At 36.6% G+C, this 16,780-nt stretch overlaps 1 protein-coding gene across 1 annotated transcript in view; it reads right to left on the reverse strand.

Annotated features, from left to right (window-relative positions):
* Positions 1 to 16,780, reverse strand: part of LOC306880345 (kelch-like protein 29) — a 265,920-nt gene that overhangs the window by 27,621 nt on the left and 221,519 nt on the right. The gene's annotated exons all lie outside the window — the stretch shown is intronic.

The raw sequence follows: 16,780 nt of genomic DNA on the forward strand, positions 1-16,780 counted from the left end.
AAGATTGCTGCTCCTCCACGCCGTTTCACATTGCAGCTATCTTATGTGAGAATCTAAAACCCAGAGAGCTGCACTACAAAAATAAATAAAGCCACACTGGAAGAAGAAAAAAATTGATTTTTGTCTTGTTTTCAAGTAAGAAATACCTAAATTAATGTAAGAATATAAGATATTGATCAAAAGTCACAGAAAAGACTTTTGCTTTGTAACAAAAGTTGTTTTTTTTTACTTACAAATAAATGCTGTTCTTTTAAACTTTCTATTAATCAAACAATCCTCAACAAAATATTCCAAATCCACAAAACTATTAAGCAGCACAACTGTGATAATAATCAGAAATGTTTCTTAAGCAGCAAATCAGCATCTTAGAATGATTTCTGAAGGATCACGTGACACTGAGGACTGCAGTAATGAAGCTGAAATTCAGCTTTCCATCACAGAAATAAATGACATTTTAAAATGCATTCAAACAGAAAACTGCTATTTTAAAAGGTAATAACATTTTACAATATTATTGTTTTCAATGCAATCAAATAAACGCATCCTTGGTGATCATAAGAGACGATATTCAAAAACGTTAAAAAACTTTCTGATCCCAAACTTTTGAATGGCAGTATATGTAATATAAGTGAAACGAATATTAAAATACAGCATCTAATATATTATATAAAAGCTGGTATCCAGGTTACCCAACATCCCACATAAAGAGTCTGTCTGTGAATGTGTGTCCAATGAAGAGTGTAAGTGAATTATCAGAGCTTAACTAAACTCATAACCATCTGTTTGGCTGCATGCCCTCAAGAGTCTTACAGCCCTGGGCACATTGGTTTCGACACTACATGAAATGCATCATGGGCACCTGTGCACTCATCCGTGATCCTCTATTCTGCTACTTTCATTTTTGCAATAATATGAGTGTTTAGCATTTGTACTAACAAATTCAGTTCTAACACACACTGCTTTAAAATAAGATCGGATGAGCGAATATATGCACACCTGTGTCCACCAAAGCATGCAAGGCTGTGTTTAGGAAATATAAACAATGTACAGTTATCCTAAAGAATTATATTACTAGAACTGTTTATTATTGGAGGCAAGCATATGCTACAGGTTTTATACTCAAACTTTGGTGTGTAAATTATGCCACAAATCATGAAGATGTCGAAGAAATTCTATATCAGTGACTACAAGCATTGACTACAATTTGTAAGTAATCTACCCTGAACTGTTAATGATATATATTTAAACGCGTATCAGAGTTGTGTGGTGCAAGAAATCAGAAGGTATGTTTTGATTCTTTAGCGTTGCCAGATCTTGCAAGAAAAATAAACAACAAACAAGAACAAGAAGTGACCTGCACCTGGCTACTTTATTAACTGCATAAACTGGATCGAGCCCAAATACCCTAAAGCCACTTAATAAGTGTCGCTTATAATAAGTGGGCATGGCAACCCTTCAAATGTGCACTGTGTGAAGCAGCCTTCCAAACATAAACCAAACCCAATAGCTCTGTCAATAGGGGTTTAGTTAAAACTGCCGAACATAACCTTTGGTCGCTGTAATACTACTTTGGTAAAAAAATGCATATTTAAATGCAGTTGTCACAGCTTTGCTGTGCACGTGGTCATAGAGACTTTAGGGCTCTGAATTGGATCAGTAGGCAATCGCCTAACAAGAACCAACAAACAAGGTCTAAATGTTCCTGCAGAAGGTAAATGAACGAAACCTAGCATCATCCGGTGTAATTCTATCCAGGTTTACACTTAGAAAGCCTATTGTTGTGTGTGTAAGGGTTCGAGCGCTCAGACTTCCTGCATCATGTCTACACCGGCGCAGGGCTTGTCATCAAATCGCCTCGCAGACACCGGCTTTTGTTTACGGGGCAGGAAGAAAGGCGGCGAGAGAGCAGAGGCAAGTGAGAGAGCGACGTGAAGACATCCTTGAGCTTCTTTTAACCGCTGGCTCATCTTTCCGAATCAATACTTCCCCTGCGCTCCCCTGACAACAGCCGCCTGCCTGATCCATGGGCTTCTCTCCGCTCCAGCATCCTTCTTTTACAATATTGTCATCTTTTTCTCCTTCTCCATTTCTGTCTCTCTCTTTCTAAATCTTGGCTTTTCTCTCCAGGGCAGGTAAAAACACAACTGGAGTGGAAAAGAGAGAGAGAGAAAAAAAGCAAAAATCGAGAGGAAAAAAATACACTGTGAAGGGGATTGTCTTAACTGAGACATGAGGAAGGGCCAGACCGCTGCTGAACCATATGCTGCCTGATCTGGTGGAAATGAAGCACTCAGCATCCTTCAGGCAAGCAGGTAGAGCAGACAGAATATGTGCAAATGAAGTGAAATGTCCCTTCTTCACTGTCTGCATTTTGTCAAATCAAAACAAATAAATACTGCATCCTATTTATAACAATGGTATAACTGTAAAAAGCTCATTTACATTCCTGCCTTTGCAAAATACATTTTAAAAATAGTGTGAAAAAGGGAACAAAAAAGGAGCTGCAAGGAATCATACAGACACAACTGGGAATTTTAAATATTAGTATAAAGTTTGAGCACCCCTTGATAAAATTATACGATTTTGCAGAAATGTGTAATATTAGATTTTAACACAAATACAAATTTGCCTTTACAACCTAAAAATAAACTATTTAAAAAATATATATTAATAATGTTGCGGCGCCCGGGGAGCAGTTGTTGGTTCGGTGCCTTGCTCAAGGGTCTCACCTCAGTCGTGGTATTGAGGGGGGAGAGACTGCTGGTTATTCACTCCCCCACCTACAATCCCTGCCGGACCTGAGACTATATCCACGACCTTCGGGTTACAAGTCCAACTCTCTATCCATTATAAGGGTATACTTAAGGCATTATAATGAATGCATAATGCATTATAAAAAACCTTATAATGTGTTATAAAATCTCATGAATAATCATAACAATTATAATACATTATAGTACTTACGTATTTGTGGTTATAACTTTTAAGAGTATGATTTATAACACACAATGAACACCATATTAAATCTACTTCATTTATAATGGGCTATATCATAGCTTGGCTAGTTTATTTAAGATCTGCACAGTACTTTACTACATCACTTGAGTGCAATGTTTATATATATATATATATATATATATATATATATATATATATATATATATATATATATATATATATATATAACTAATTGTATTAGTAGACGTAGGCAGGGTCGGTAGAATGTTCACATACTTGCAAAGTATCCTATACTCAGTTTGTCTGTTAAGGAACCTTCAAAATAAAGTGTTAGCATACAGTATATTCAGCAGACACACTACTAATACTCTCATGACTGCTAGTTGACATGTAGTTGCAGAGTTACTTATCAACAGCTGTCTAAAGAGTGCCATCAAAATAATCAAACTTATATTATAAAAAAAAAATGTGCAAAGCAAATGTGTCATATTACATTCATCTGATCTGATATCTGATCTTATGGCTATTTGAGAGAAGAAAAAAATATATATTATTGTTATTATTATTACTTATAAGTGGTCTTTGTCTGCTTTAAGTAAAGTAACATAAGTAACGTGGCAAGATATGAGACTTATAATACATTAAAATTACGAGAAATATAATCCATTGTAACTTAAGCGGATGGATCGTGTTCATTGTGTGCTATAAATCATCATACTCTTAAAAGCTATAACCACAAATAAGTAACTATTATAATATATTAAAACTGTTCTTATAAATATTCATGAGATGATGCAACATATTATAGAGTTATTTATAATGCATTATGCATTCACTATAATGCCTTAAGAATACCTTTATAATGTATTATAAATAGGGGCTTCATAGAAAGTGTTACCGATATTTCACATAAAAGATGTTTACATATAGTCCACAAGAGAAAATAATAGCTGAATTTATAAAAATAACCCCATTCAAAAGTTTACATACACTTGATTCTTAATACTGTTGTTACCTGAACGATCCAAAGCTGTGTTTTTTTTGTTTAGTGATAGTTGTTCATGAGTCCCTTGTTTGTCGTGAACAGTTAAACTGCCTGCTGTTCTTCAGAAAAATCCTTCAGGTCCCACAAATTCTTTGGTTTTCCAGCATTTTTGTGTATTTGAACCCTTTCCAACAATGACTGTATGATTTTGAGATTCATCTTTTCACACTGAGGACAACTGAGGGACTCATATGCAACTATTACAAAAAGTTCAAACGCTCACTGATGCTCCAGAAGGAAAAACCGTGCATTAAGAGCCGGGGCGTGAAAACTTTTTGAATTTGAAGGTCAAGGTAAATTTAACTTAATTTGTCTTCTGGAACACATGTAAGTATCTACTGTTGCTTCTGAAGGGAAGTACTAAATAAAAAAAATAGGATATTTAGGCAAAACAAGAAAAATTTACTAATCTTCATTCTGTTCAAAAGTTTTCATGCTCTTAATGCATGGTTTTCCCTTCTGGAGCATCAGTGAGCGTTTGATTGTTTTGATTTATTATTTTGATTCATTACATAATTCTCATACTTCCAAGCATGTTATTTCAGAATATTAGTAAACAGTAAATAGTAATAATAAAGAATGAGTGGATGTGCCCAAACTGTGTATAACTGACGATGAATTTCTCTGTGTTAACACCTTATAATGAACTGCAATACGAAAAAGTATATGGCAGGTCTATCACTTCAGTTACTGTCACAGCGAGTATATTCATTTCACTGTAACCCCTAAAGGGCAACCACAGCCAGTTCTTATTTCCTGTGAGATTTGAGTCTGTTCGAGCAGCAGGTGACCTTTTTCAGCCTTCAAAAGTGCTGCTGAAGCAACGTTTCATTCCTTAATGAGATGTGCTGATTTTAATCGAGTTACCTCCACTCAAAACAGCCTAAATCAAGCTCAGTCATTGAAAAGCAAACAAAAACAGAAGTAAACAGGAAGTGGACCAGTAGGAGTTCAGCCAGCACCTGTCAATCAAGCTGGACGTGGGCGGGGCAAGGGCTTCCCACATCTAGTTTTCCTCTTTGTCCGCTTCCCCCATTTCTGTCGACGCGTTGAGCAGCGATCCACACCTTTGACAGGTGAGCTCCTCCTCGCTCGGCGTGCACAGCCTCCCACAGTACAATCACACCCGTCTCTTCCGCCTCACTTCCCCTTAATGAGTCCTATCTATGGCATTGGCTCAGCGGCTGCCATCGGTAAATAACGGTTTGCCAGACGGGACGTCAGGGCAGCCAGGTAGCTCTCATCCCATACTGAGCTAAAGAGCAATAATGATAGCATCCAGAGTTAGGAACGACAGTAAATAACTGTCTCTTTTTCTCTCCTCCTGAGCTCAATCTCTCCTTCACAGTGGGAAGAAACCCAAACCTGCTCTAATCTGCCACCACCTTGGCCTAGAACAAGACCCCGGATCCCTCAGCCGAGACCGGGGCTTGGTTTCCATCTAATTGCCCTCGTCCTGCTCTTCCCGACCATTAAAATCTGGATGTGGAAGAGGTCTTTGAGTCCGGAGGAGAGGAATTTCTCTCCCTCCTCCGAGATTCTCCGACGGTTGCGGTCGTGGGCAGAGATAAATTGCAGCTTTGAACCCGCTTGTCAGAAAGACGTGGCGGGCAGGTGACGCTGTGGGCGTCTGAACTTTGTATGTGTGGGCTTTTACCCTTGTCCTTTAGCTAACCTTCAATCCAGTCCCGCCGGAGCGAGTCAAAAAGCCTCGCAAATGAAAAGAGAGGATAAGTTGGGCCTGAAGAAGTTATTAAGTGCTCTACCTTGGAAATACATTTTCTGGGAATGATGATGATGATGATGTAGTTAGGGATAAAATGAAAATCATTTCGCTCACATAACAGTAATGCGTTGAATAAAATGCCCTTTAAAGCTGTCCGTAACCTTGCGATCTCGCACTCCTCAGCTTTTATTGAATATCATGCATTGACTGGACAGTCCAACTTACGGTTTCAAGCTCAGATACTGCAGTAGTTTAGTCTCATGTACCCAGGCACTAATATTGGAGTAAGTGACCCTTTGATAAGCCCCTTTGGTTACTGTTGCAAACTCAGACAAAGTGTATACATTGTAAAGAAATTGACTTGAGATTTCCTTTACCAACAGGATTTTCAGTAAATTGTGCTCATGGTGGTATAAATTGATTGATCTTATATAAAAAAAGTCTAAATTTTTTCACAATATAAATGAATGTTATATATAATGTTGATTTATATTGATACATACACACACACACACAGAGAGAAAGCTGACGTTCTGACATATTGTTTAATCCAGATTCTCTAATAAATGGTGAATGAAACCAGTTGCTAAGGATTGGTAAGTAATGTTTTAATTTGCTATCCCTATCCCTTTAATCATACAGGTTTGAAATGACATGAAGGAGAGTAAATGATAACAGAAACTTCATTTTGGGTGAACTATTCCATTCAGGCAGAGTATACAAGTACAGTATAATGTATAAAGGAAATATAATGCAACCATGGTTTGCTATTTCCATGTGACATTTACATGAGTAAAGGGGTAAATCTGGGTAAGGGGTACATCTGAAATAGATTATAACACTGAGAGTGAACATAATCTACAGGTGCCTCAAAAACCACTTGACTGTCTTGCTAAGATTTGATGCCACAAGCCTTGCCAACCTGGCAAATCAAAAGCCCTCATTGTAACAGTCTGGGAAATAAATGCAAAACACCTGGGAGCCAGGGAACTTAACATACTGTATTACAATAAACATGACTTTAATTCTCAGTGGACTCATATAACCTGCTTGAGTAAAGCCAGTCAATCCAGTCAGAGTGCCGTTTTGAGAAACGCTTGCTATTTTCTCGTGCATATGAATAAGACTGAGAATTTTAACCAATCATTTAAGGCTTTAGGGAGACCAAATTAAATAATGTAAAAATCAATTATTGAAAATCGACTCATTTCTAAGCACCAAGGGAAAGATGTGCTCCTTCGACAGCCACTTTCACATATTTAATTGCAGTAAAATTGCAAAAGTTTTCCCTCTTTTATCTGTGCTACAGGTACATTCACACCGGAGCTGAAGAATTGGGTCTCTTTCAACTCAAGAGTGTGAATTTGTTTGGAATTGGCCACATTTAAAGGAAGATATATTGGAATTTCAATTAGAATGACAGGAAAAATAATTTACTGAACTGACCATTTTCAAATTTCTATGAGTGACTGATTACATTATTCAAAAAAGGAAAGGAATAAAATTGACCTTCACTCCCTCATCCTTTGTATTATAAACACTCATGCAGCAGCATTAACTAGTTTTGCTACTTGAAAATGTTATAAATATACATTAAAATTTTTAAGAATGAAAACATAAAAATAAAATTAAAAACTGCGGAAACATATCATCACAGTCTGTAAAAAGGGTCCACTGCATTTTTAAACACATAATGGGAACTGAAGTAATCTTTCAAAAAAGTTAATTTAAAAAATATAATGAAAGATATCAAATACTTTTCTATAGATGGCATTTCAAACATCTGTCAGACCTACAAAACTTCAAATTTTAAGCCAGCATTCAGCAAAATAAATACTTAATTATATAGCATAATTATAACATTATAAATTTTAAAAAATAATAATAAATTAGAAATTTGAATTGCAATTCTGCACTCTGTCTGCTATCTCAATTTAAATTCAAATCAAAATCAGGGACTGAATTAGAATTCAAAAGGTGTCAGCAATTCAATACTGAATAGTGCATAACTCGCAAACATTGTGAACACTAAAATGCTGTTTAAGCTCAAACAAGAACTTTTCCTCCAACATTACAACCACTTAAACCGTCGGAGCTGATTTTCCACAATGGGTCCTGTTCACAAATTAGCTCTAAATGGAAAAACACTGTTAAATTTACGGCCCGCAGGCGAGCGGTCTAAAGCCGAGACTAAGAGCAGCTCCAACTGCAGGCACAATATCTGCACATAAACTCAGAGTCCACCGTACTGCGAGCTGTCATTTACAAGGGACCCAAGCAGCAATCAAACGGCACGCCGCTGCCCTTTGCAACAAGAGAAATAGCTCCCGGACAGGAAGTAAGACATGATTCTGAGTGAGCTTTGTGCTCGTGAGAGAGAATTCCTCCCTGCAGAGCAGTGCCGCATACATTATCTATCCGTCTCTTAACAGCAGTGTCTTATTTAATAGTTTATCAACCAAAAATGTTAGTCATACTCGAATACAGCCACATTAAGTGTGACAAAAATTTCCTGACAGGGGAATTTAAAACACTGCAGGCCCACTGAGCCAAACACAGAAAATCATCCACTTCAAAATGTAAATTTCATCCAGCTACTGTAGACGACGGAAAAGCAATCAACAGCTGAAATGTACCAAGCGAAATGTTATGATTGGCACTGACACATTTATCATTTCCATTCTCTAGGACGGATTAATCCAACAAAAGACATGTGAACAGGAAATTCAATTATTATGGTGGTTTGTAAAATGAACAAACCACCAATTTTGATGCAGCAGTCACAGACGGGTCATGATTAATTGCAGTGAAACTAAACGTTTTCTGTCTTTTATCTGTGCTAAAGTTACACTAGAACTTTGTAAAATTGAAGAATTGTCTCTCTTTCAATTCACGAGTTTGAATTTCATTTTAAATTTGAATGGTCACACCTGGAAGTTGAATTGGAATGGCAGGTAAATTTCATTTTTAAATTTCAAATTTTGGAAAGTGTTCTTCCACGTTGGTCTATAAAAACTCAATTTGAAACTGGCTGTGTCATCACCAACACGCAAACAACCAGCATTCATGTTATTGTAACTCTTCAACCACCGGATCCCCTGGAAAAGGAAAAAGGACTTTCACACTCAGATAAGCCCCAAGAGACATTCCCATTCCCCGCCTGCCTGCACATTCTGCTCATCTCATTCCACAAGCTCTCACCATAGTAATTGATCAATAACTCTAATTTATTGAAAGCCAGCTGTGTTCTAAAAGAGAGAAAACAAACTCCTTGCACATGAAGATAGCATTAAGAAGTTTACATAAAAAAATAAAAATAAAAAAGCAAAAGCGACCTATTTTAGATTCAGGTTCTAAAGGGTTAATAACTATGAAGAAATATATAACAATCACAAATTTCTATAGGTGGCATTCTAGGAGGCCTATGAAACCTTAAAACTTGGTAAAGCCAGCATTTATAAAATTATTATAAAAATAATTATAAAACTAAAAAAAAAAAAAATGTATCCCTTATATATAAAAAAATGTATCCCTTAATACAATTAAATTCAACATCCTTACATTTAAATTGCCATTCTCCATCTTATTTGCAACCTTAATTCTACTTCAAATCAAATCCAGAAACTGAATTTAAATTGCATTTGCAGTTTAATTCTGAATAGTGTGTACAACCCAGACTTACATACAATGTGAACACAAAAATGCTGTTAAACTCAAACAGAAGCTTTTCTACCAACAGTACAACTTCTTAAACTGCCAGAGCTGATTTTCCACAATGGGTCCTGTTCACAAAAGAGCTCTAAATGGAATTTGTTTTATTAAACTTAAAGTGCCCCCATTATGAATTTTTGAAAATTATTTTTAAGTTATTGTCTCTCAAAAGAAAGAGTCGACTCTGAATCATTGAAACGAGTCGTTTTTAAAACAAATCCCAAGCCGTTTCATGTTGATGTCAACATGAAACATTAGCGTATTGCCCGCCCACTTGTTGCGCACGTAGACCTGGGAAAACTTGATTTTGGCGTTGGTCTGAATGAAAATGCAAATTCACTCTTTGCCACAAGGTGCCGCTTTTGGAGCGTTAACAATAGTTGTTTCCCTGGTAACGCTTTACTCAAAGCAGCACTGAGCTCCCAAACACTGCTCTAAATGAAATCGGCCAATCACCGCAGATTAGCGTTACGCAAAGGAGGGGTTTGGAAAAATTAATCGTTGAGTGAATCGTTTGGGAGTCATTGAACAAATAAGGTAAAAATAAATGCCTATTATAAGAAAATAAAAGTGTTTTTTGACCTTATATGCATGTCAACCTGTTGTTGGGGACTCCCAAAACCAAAATATGAACCTTTCATAACCCATAATACCCACTTTAAGATCCATCAATAGGTGGCATATTAAACAATTACTCAGCAAAATGAACAAACCACCAATTTTGATGCAATAGTCAGAGAAGTGTCGGGACTGACAATGGCTGAAATTCTCTCGCGATCCTGCTCAGTTCTTTAAATACGCTTCAGTAACATCCATAGGCATCTGCAGAGACGCTGTGCTTTATCAGAGAAAGAGACTAATTAAACCAACTGGACCCTGCGCTGAAGGTGAGACGCAGAAAGCAATGAGGTAGGCCCTCCAGTCATTGCACGACTAAATCAATTAAACAAACGCAGACGTACTGCAAAATGCCGCCCTTCCGTCCTCACCTTCAAGCTGCTGCTTTGGCGATAAAAGCAGTTAGAGAAATGAGTCGGTAAAAGCGTTTTGTGGTCTGTAAAGGACTAGGCTGAATGTCAAATCAGCACAATTCAATACCTTTGACTCCTTCTGCCGCACACCAGCAGCCGATTGAATGTTGTACTTCGAAGAGGTGACCTCAATAAAGTGTGTCAAAGCTTTGTGAATGGCCGCCAAAAGGAAGGACGGATCCTGAAATGGGAGCTAATTAGTCGACAGCAGCAGACGTAGAGCACAGAAATTACATGAAAGCACAAGAGAAATGCAACTCACTTAGTGACAGGGTTACCTGACGACTATAATAAAATATCAGACAGGTCCAAGATGTGGCCTGGAGGGTAACCTGCATACTGTTACTTGAATAATTGCAAAGCATTTACACCACTAATCAAAAGTTTGGGGTCAGTAAGATTTTTTTTCTTATCAAATTAATATTTTCATTCAGCAAGGAGGCATTAAACTGATCAAAAAGTGACAATAAAGAATTTTTTTCTGTTACAAAAGATTTCTATTTCAAATAAATTATGTTCTTTTGAATTTATATTCAACCTGAAAAAAAAACAAAAAAAAAACACTATGACCGTTTTCACAAAAACATTAATCAGCACAACTGTTTTCAACATGAATAATAATAATAAATGTTTCTTCAGCGGCATATTAGAATAATTTCTGAAGGATCATGTGACACTGAAGACTGGAGTAATGATGCTGAAAATTCAGCTTTGCATCACAGGAATAAATTACATATCTAAATAAAAAACAGTTCTTTTAAATTGTAATATTTCATATTTGTACTGCATTTTTGCAGCCTTTGAGAACATAAACGAATTTTGCAAAAACATAAAAAATCTAACACCCCTAAACTTTAAAACGGTAGTGTAAATGATTGAAAATAACTTCTGTAATGTCTAATCTTTAGACACAAAAAGAGTAAAACCCAAGCTAAAACTCTCAGCCCTGTTTTACACTTCACAAATAATCGGCTTATTTATTCTGGCATCCATATTAACAGGTTGTTGCATTCATATTTTACACAGCACAAGTACTGTGCCTGATTTCTCCACCTGTAGAGAGCTTAACTCAGCAGAAAACACAAATAAAATGCACTGTAAATCTTTGTATCGACACCATATCTTGCAATACTGGCTTTTATGAAGCCACATAAAGTGATAGAGTGAAACTACTCAGCTATTGTTCGAAACAAGACTTACGGTGTGCTTGATGCAGTGATAAGACACATAAACAGCACTGTCTGTGCACTGAATCCAGATGATTTTGAATGTTTATACCTTTGCATTGTAGTTTGAGTTATGTTCTGTGTAGATTAATTACCATTTGGAAGTTAATATGGACATCTTCCTCACATAAATTACATTTCATGTTTACAATAGTTCATCACAGCTAGAAAACGCATGAATCACTATATGGGCAAATCAAAAGACTAATTATCAGAACAAATGTCATTCCAACTCCTAGTGAATGAGAATGTGCATAAACAGCTTTGGAATTAGACATTTACATATACTTTCATCCAAAGCAACTCACACTGCATTCAATGTAAATAATAGGACAGTTATTGGAAACCCGTGAAATAATAAACAATCCCTCGAATATGTGCTGACTGCAAAATATTCATCAGAGTATGTATTAGTATAGTATAGTTTAGACTAGAGAGTTGCTGTGTGGTTGCTTGAAAGTTCTGGCTGGTTTCTTAAATCAAAAATGTTCAAATCTCTATGATATTCTGGTCTCTAGATACGGCTCAGCTCCTTCCATCAACACATACGGCAATAAAGTCTGTAATTTTATGCCAGTTTTATTGCTCACTAATATAAAAATTGTAAGTTTGATCACATATAAAAGTTATAGTTTTATACATTTTCCTTTACTATTAAACAACTGCCATTTTAAAAATGTCTGTGTTCTTGCTTCTCCATCTATGCTGTTATTGTTAACTAAAACTAAAACTATTCAGAATCATTGTCGATAAAAAAAACTGGAATAAAATAAAATACAAATATTAGATGAACAATTCAACTTTTGAAATGATGCCTTGGAACTGAAATAAGTAAGTTGAACAACTAAAATTACTCAAATAAAAACTGAAAAATTAATTGAAGCTATATAGAAATATTTAGAGATAATACAAAATTTAAAAAGCACAAAACAAAATGACTTAATTTTAAATTACATATAAAATTTAAAAAGCTAATTCAAATTTATAATAAATTGTGTTTTTAAATAAAAATACACACACAAAGAAAAAAATATCTAAATAAATTTAAAATAAATAAATATTAAGCATTAGGTGGCACAATACTACTAAATAAATAAATGTTTAAGTTTAAGCTGGAATAAAATAAAATATAAGTATTAGAAGAAAAAATTAAACAACTTCTTTGAAATGTTGCCTTGGAACTGAATAAGTTGAAGTACTAAAATTGCTAAAATGAAAACTGAAATAAAAATAAATGAAACCTATATAAAAAATATTTAAAAAACAGCTAATAAAATGAAAAAAAAAAAAACTAAAATGTAAATTAAAATTAAAATGAAAACAAAAGCTAAATGAAAACACAAATACATACTGCACTAATAAGATACAAATAATACTGTTCTCCATATGATGCAAGTCAGAGGGGGCCAAAGTATCTTCTTTAGTGTTATACTGAAGAAAGCAAGTCATACAGGTTTAAAACAACATGAGAGGGAGTAAATAATGACAAAATTGTTATTTTTGTACGAGCCACTTTCCTCATGTTAATTCTCTCAAGGAGGGCCACAATATTAAGTTTCCACTTTACTAAAGTTCAACTGTTCAAACATCATATTATGTTCAGGGTCAGAGTTAAGCAGAACAGGGTCACCTGTTAGGACGGATTGCCCATCTACACGAGTTACTGGGTGTGAGCCAGGTGTGCCGTCACCCTGATTTGCTCGGAGGATTTCCTTGCGGCAGAAGCGGAGGGAAGAGAAGGGCCCAGGTGATTCCCATCAATCTGACGACAGCTGGCACTTACCTGCAGCTCTGAGAGCGCGAGCCGCGGGCCAATGCAAACCCGCATGCTCTGATCGAGTGTATGCTTGGCGAGCAACCTTTCATGGGTGACATCACAGCACCTCTTCTGTGTCTTTTTATACATAAGAGACTTATCAGCCGAGCTCAGGTGGAGAGCGAATGCATTCAGCCGCACACAAACACACACATACACACACACGGCAATTACAAACTCCTGGCAGCGCTTCCTCAATCTCTGTCGCTAATAAGAAAGCAATTTATGCTCCCCTTCGTCTTTGACTTCTACCCTAGTTTTCTCTCTCTTCGCCGTCTCTTTTTCATAAACAGGTCCTACGGGTGACAGGCCCTCACGCGGTGTTTCATAACCTCCATCAGATGGCCCGCCAGATGGTCAAGCCAGCGACGAGTTCACTCAAGAGTTTTGTACACAGTCAAACAATCAAATACTTAATAAAAAAAAGCCGAAAGGAGACAAGTCCATCCTTCGCGAGCAAATCAGAGGCACAGATGTTGGAAGAAACACAGAGGACACGAGTACACGCAGCCTTACAGAAAAAAGGACTAGGTGGTACCATGAAAAACTAAGAGTAGGTCAACCAAATCAAAAACAACATCATCAATATCAACAACAACATAAATAAACAAACAAACAAACGAAGAAAAAGGGGAAAAAATGGTGGCACTCCAAAGAATGACAAATTTGCTGTAATAAAAAATATAAATATTATCTATATAAAATAATAATATTATATATTATATTATCGAAACACAACACCTACATCAACAACAATAATAATAATAAAGTTGACTGCATGAATATAAAAACTTGAAAAATCATTCAACACAACTGTGCTCAACTGTAGATATATATGTATATATATATATATATATATATATATATATATATATATATATAAAAATAACAAACTAAAATTTATAAAATAAAAACTGCAATAACAATTAATTAAATCTATATAAAGATATAAAAAGAAACAAATAAAATATAAAAACTAAAACGTAAACTAAAATTTAAATGAAACTGAAAATATAAAAATTAAAGCTAAATGTGTATATAATATAAAAATTCACCCTATTTAGTTTGCCTACAGGGTGTTTATTTACATTCAAGGTACTTCAAAGAATACCATGGTATTTTCAAGGAACATGTCTAAAAATGAATGATAATAACAGTACTTTGTTAGTTGCTCAAAAATTACATATAAAATGTATTGTAATTACATATTACAGGTCAAAACACTCAAGTATGTTCTTTTGTGAGTTACTATCTCATAAACAATTCAAAATGATTCAAACTGGTCAAATCAGTTGTTAATCTACAATCTGGTGAAATCCCAAAACCGTTCGTTTACCAGCTGTCACACCATAGAAACAGAACTCATTCAGCATCGTAACATGACATTTGTTTACCAATTACTTTAATTCCTTCATGCAGAAAATAAGTTCTGCAGAGTGACACGACTCCCATACACAGCTCGTAATACCTTTCAGACAATAATTAAACCTTACTTTATTGAAAAGAGCCTCCGAGTCCTGGACAGCGAGTAGGAATATCTCAGAGCCCGAGAGCAATTTGTTCCTCTGCCGAGGCTGCTTATTTCCATAAATATCTCGTTTAATAGTAAAAACAAACAGGGTGTTCTTAAAGGTTGGAAACTATGCATCTCTCCAAAAAGAGCTGTTTCAGATTCTCCCTCTGTTCACGTCACCGAGGGGAAAAAGTCCCACCCATTTGTGACGCTCTCTGCCCTATTAGCATAAACACAGCCCTTAGTGAGAAGCTGCGGTCCGACTCTACCATTACTGATTACTTGCTGTAGCTGCTGGAGATATACAATGTCAGCGCCAAAGAGGCATTTCAAGTGTTGTGTTTTGGGATGCACTAACGAACATAGGAGTCTCCATAGACTCCCTCCATCTGATAATAGGTCCCTTTTATTAAGAAGAACTCTGGCGTATCTGGATTCAGCTGGGATCAGACGAGCTGTGTGATGTTTTGGTGCGGCTGATTTTCCATTCCGCTTGACTGACGTGTTACTGTAAAAATCTCTGCGCTTTACTCAGAACTATTAGAATCACTTTTAATGCCAGAACAAATATCAGTGATGGGAAGGAACTAACTAAAAGTGATGATGCTACTAAACAGCTTTCACTTTTCAGTAGTGTGGCAGTAGTTTTTAAAATAGAGCAGTGTCTAAAGCAGGGGTCTCAAACTCGCGGCCCGGGGGCCAATTGCGGCCCGCGGGATGATATTTTGTGGCCCCCTACTTGACATCAAAGTTTAGTGTTAGTGCGGCCCGCACGTTGTTCTCAAACGCACCTTTTTGCTGAGTCTTGCCACGCTTTTATTTAAATTTTTATCACTTATGGGCTACCATAGATAGTCTCGTGACAGCTTCCGGCGGTGTTTGTAGTTGTCAAGCTAGCCAACGGCGAAGTACATGGGGAAGTGTCAACGTTAGTCACTTGGTTGAAACTTGTTCAGGAGTGACACCAAGTGGACGGAAAATATATGCCATCACCCAGTTCCAGTCATGTCTCTCTCAAAACGTGCCGTGAAGAGAAAGGTTGGCAACGAGCACAGGCAATTTCAGGAAAAGTGGGAGACGGAATATTTTTTTTTCGAGCACAGGGGCACCCCTACGTGTCTCATATGCACAGAGAAAGTTGCAGTGTATAAGGAATACAACGTCAGACGTCATTACTCAACTAGACATGCTGAGGAGTATACAAAATACCAGGGAGATGAGAGAAAGAACCGGGTCGCCAGTCTTAAAAAATGTCTATTGAGGCAACAAGATTTATTCAAGAAAGCAAGCAAAGAGAATGAAGCAGCAGTCGAAGCTAGCTACGTGGTGAGTGAGATGATTGCTAGGGCCGGAAAGCCATTCAAAGAAGGCGAGTTCATCAAAAAGTGCATGTTAATAGCTGCAAGTAAAATCTGTCCGGAAAAGAAGGGTCAGTTTAGCAACATCAGCCTTTCAGGTAACACAGTGGCAGAGCGCATTTCTGACCTGTCAGAAAACATATATGATCAACTGTGTGAGAAAGCCGAACGTTTTTGTGCATACTCAGTCGCTCTTGATGAGAGCACAGACAACACTGACACTGCGCAGCTCGCAGTATATGTCCGTGGTGTTGACGACAATTTTGAAGTGATCGAGGAGTTGCTCGCAGTGATTCCAATGCATGGTCAGACCACCGCTCAGGAGATATTCCGCCAGCTGTGTGGTGCTATTGAGGATGCCGGTTTGTCATGGAAGAGGTTTGCTGGAATAACAAC

The sequence above is a fragment of the Barbus barbus genome (assembly GCF_936440315.1).
Source record: "Barbus barbus genome assembly, chromosome: 14".
NCBI classification, from domain to species: Eukaryota; Metazoa; Chordata; class Actinopteri; order Cypriniformes; family Cyprinidae; genus Barbus; species Barbus barbus.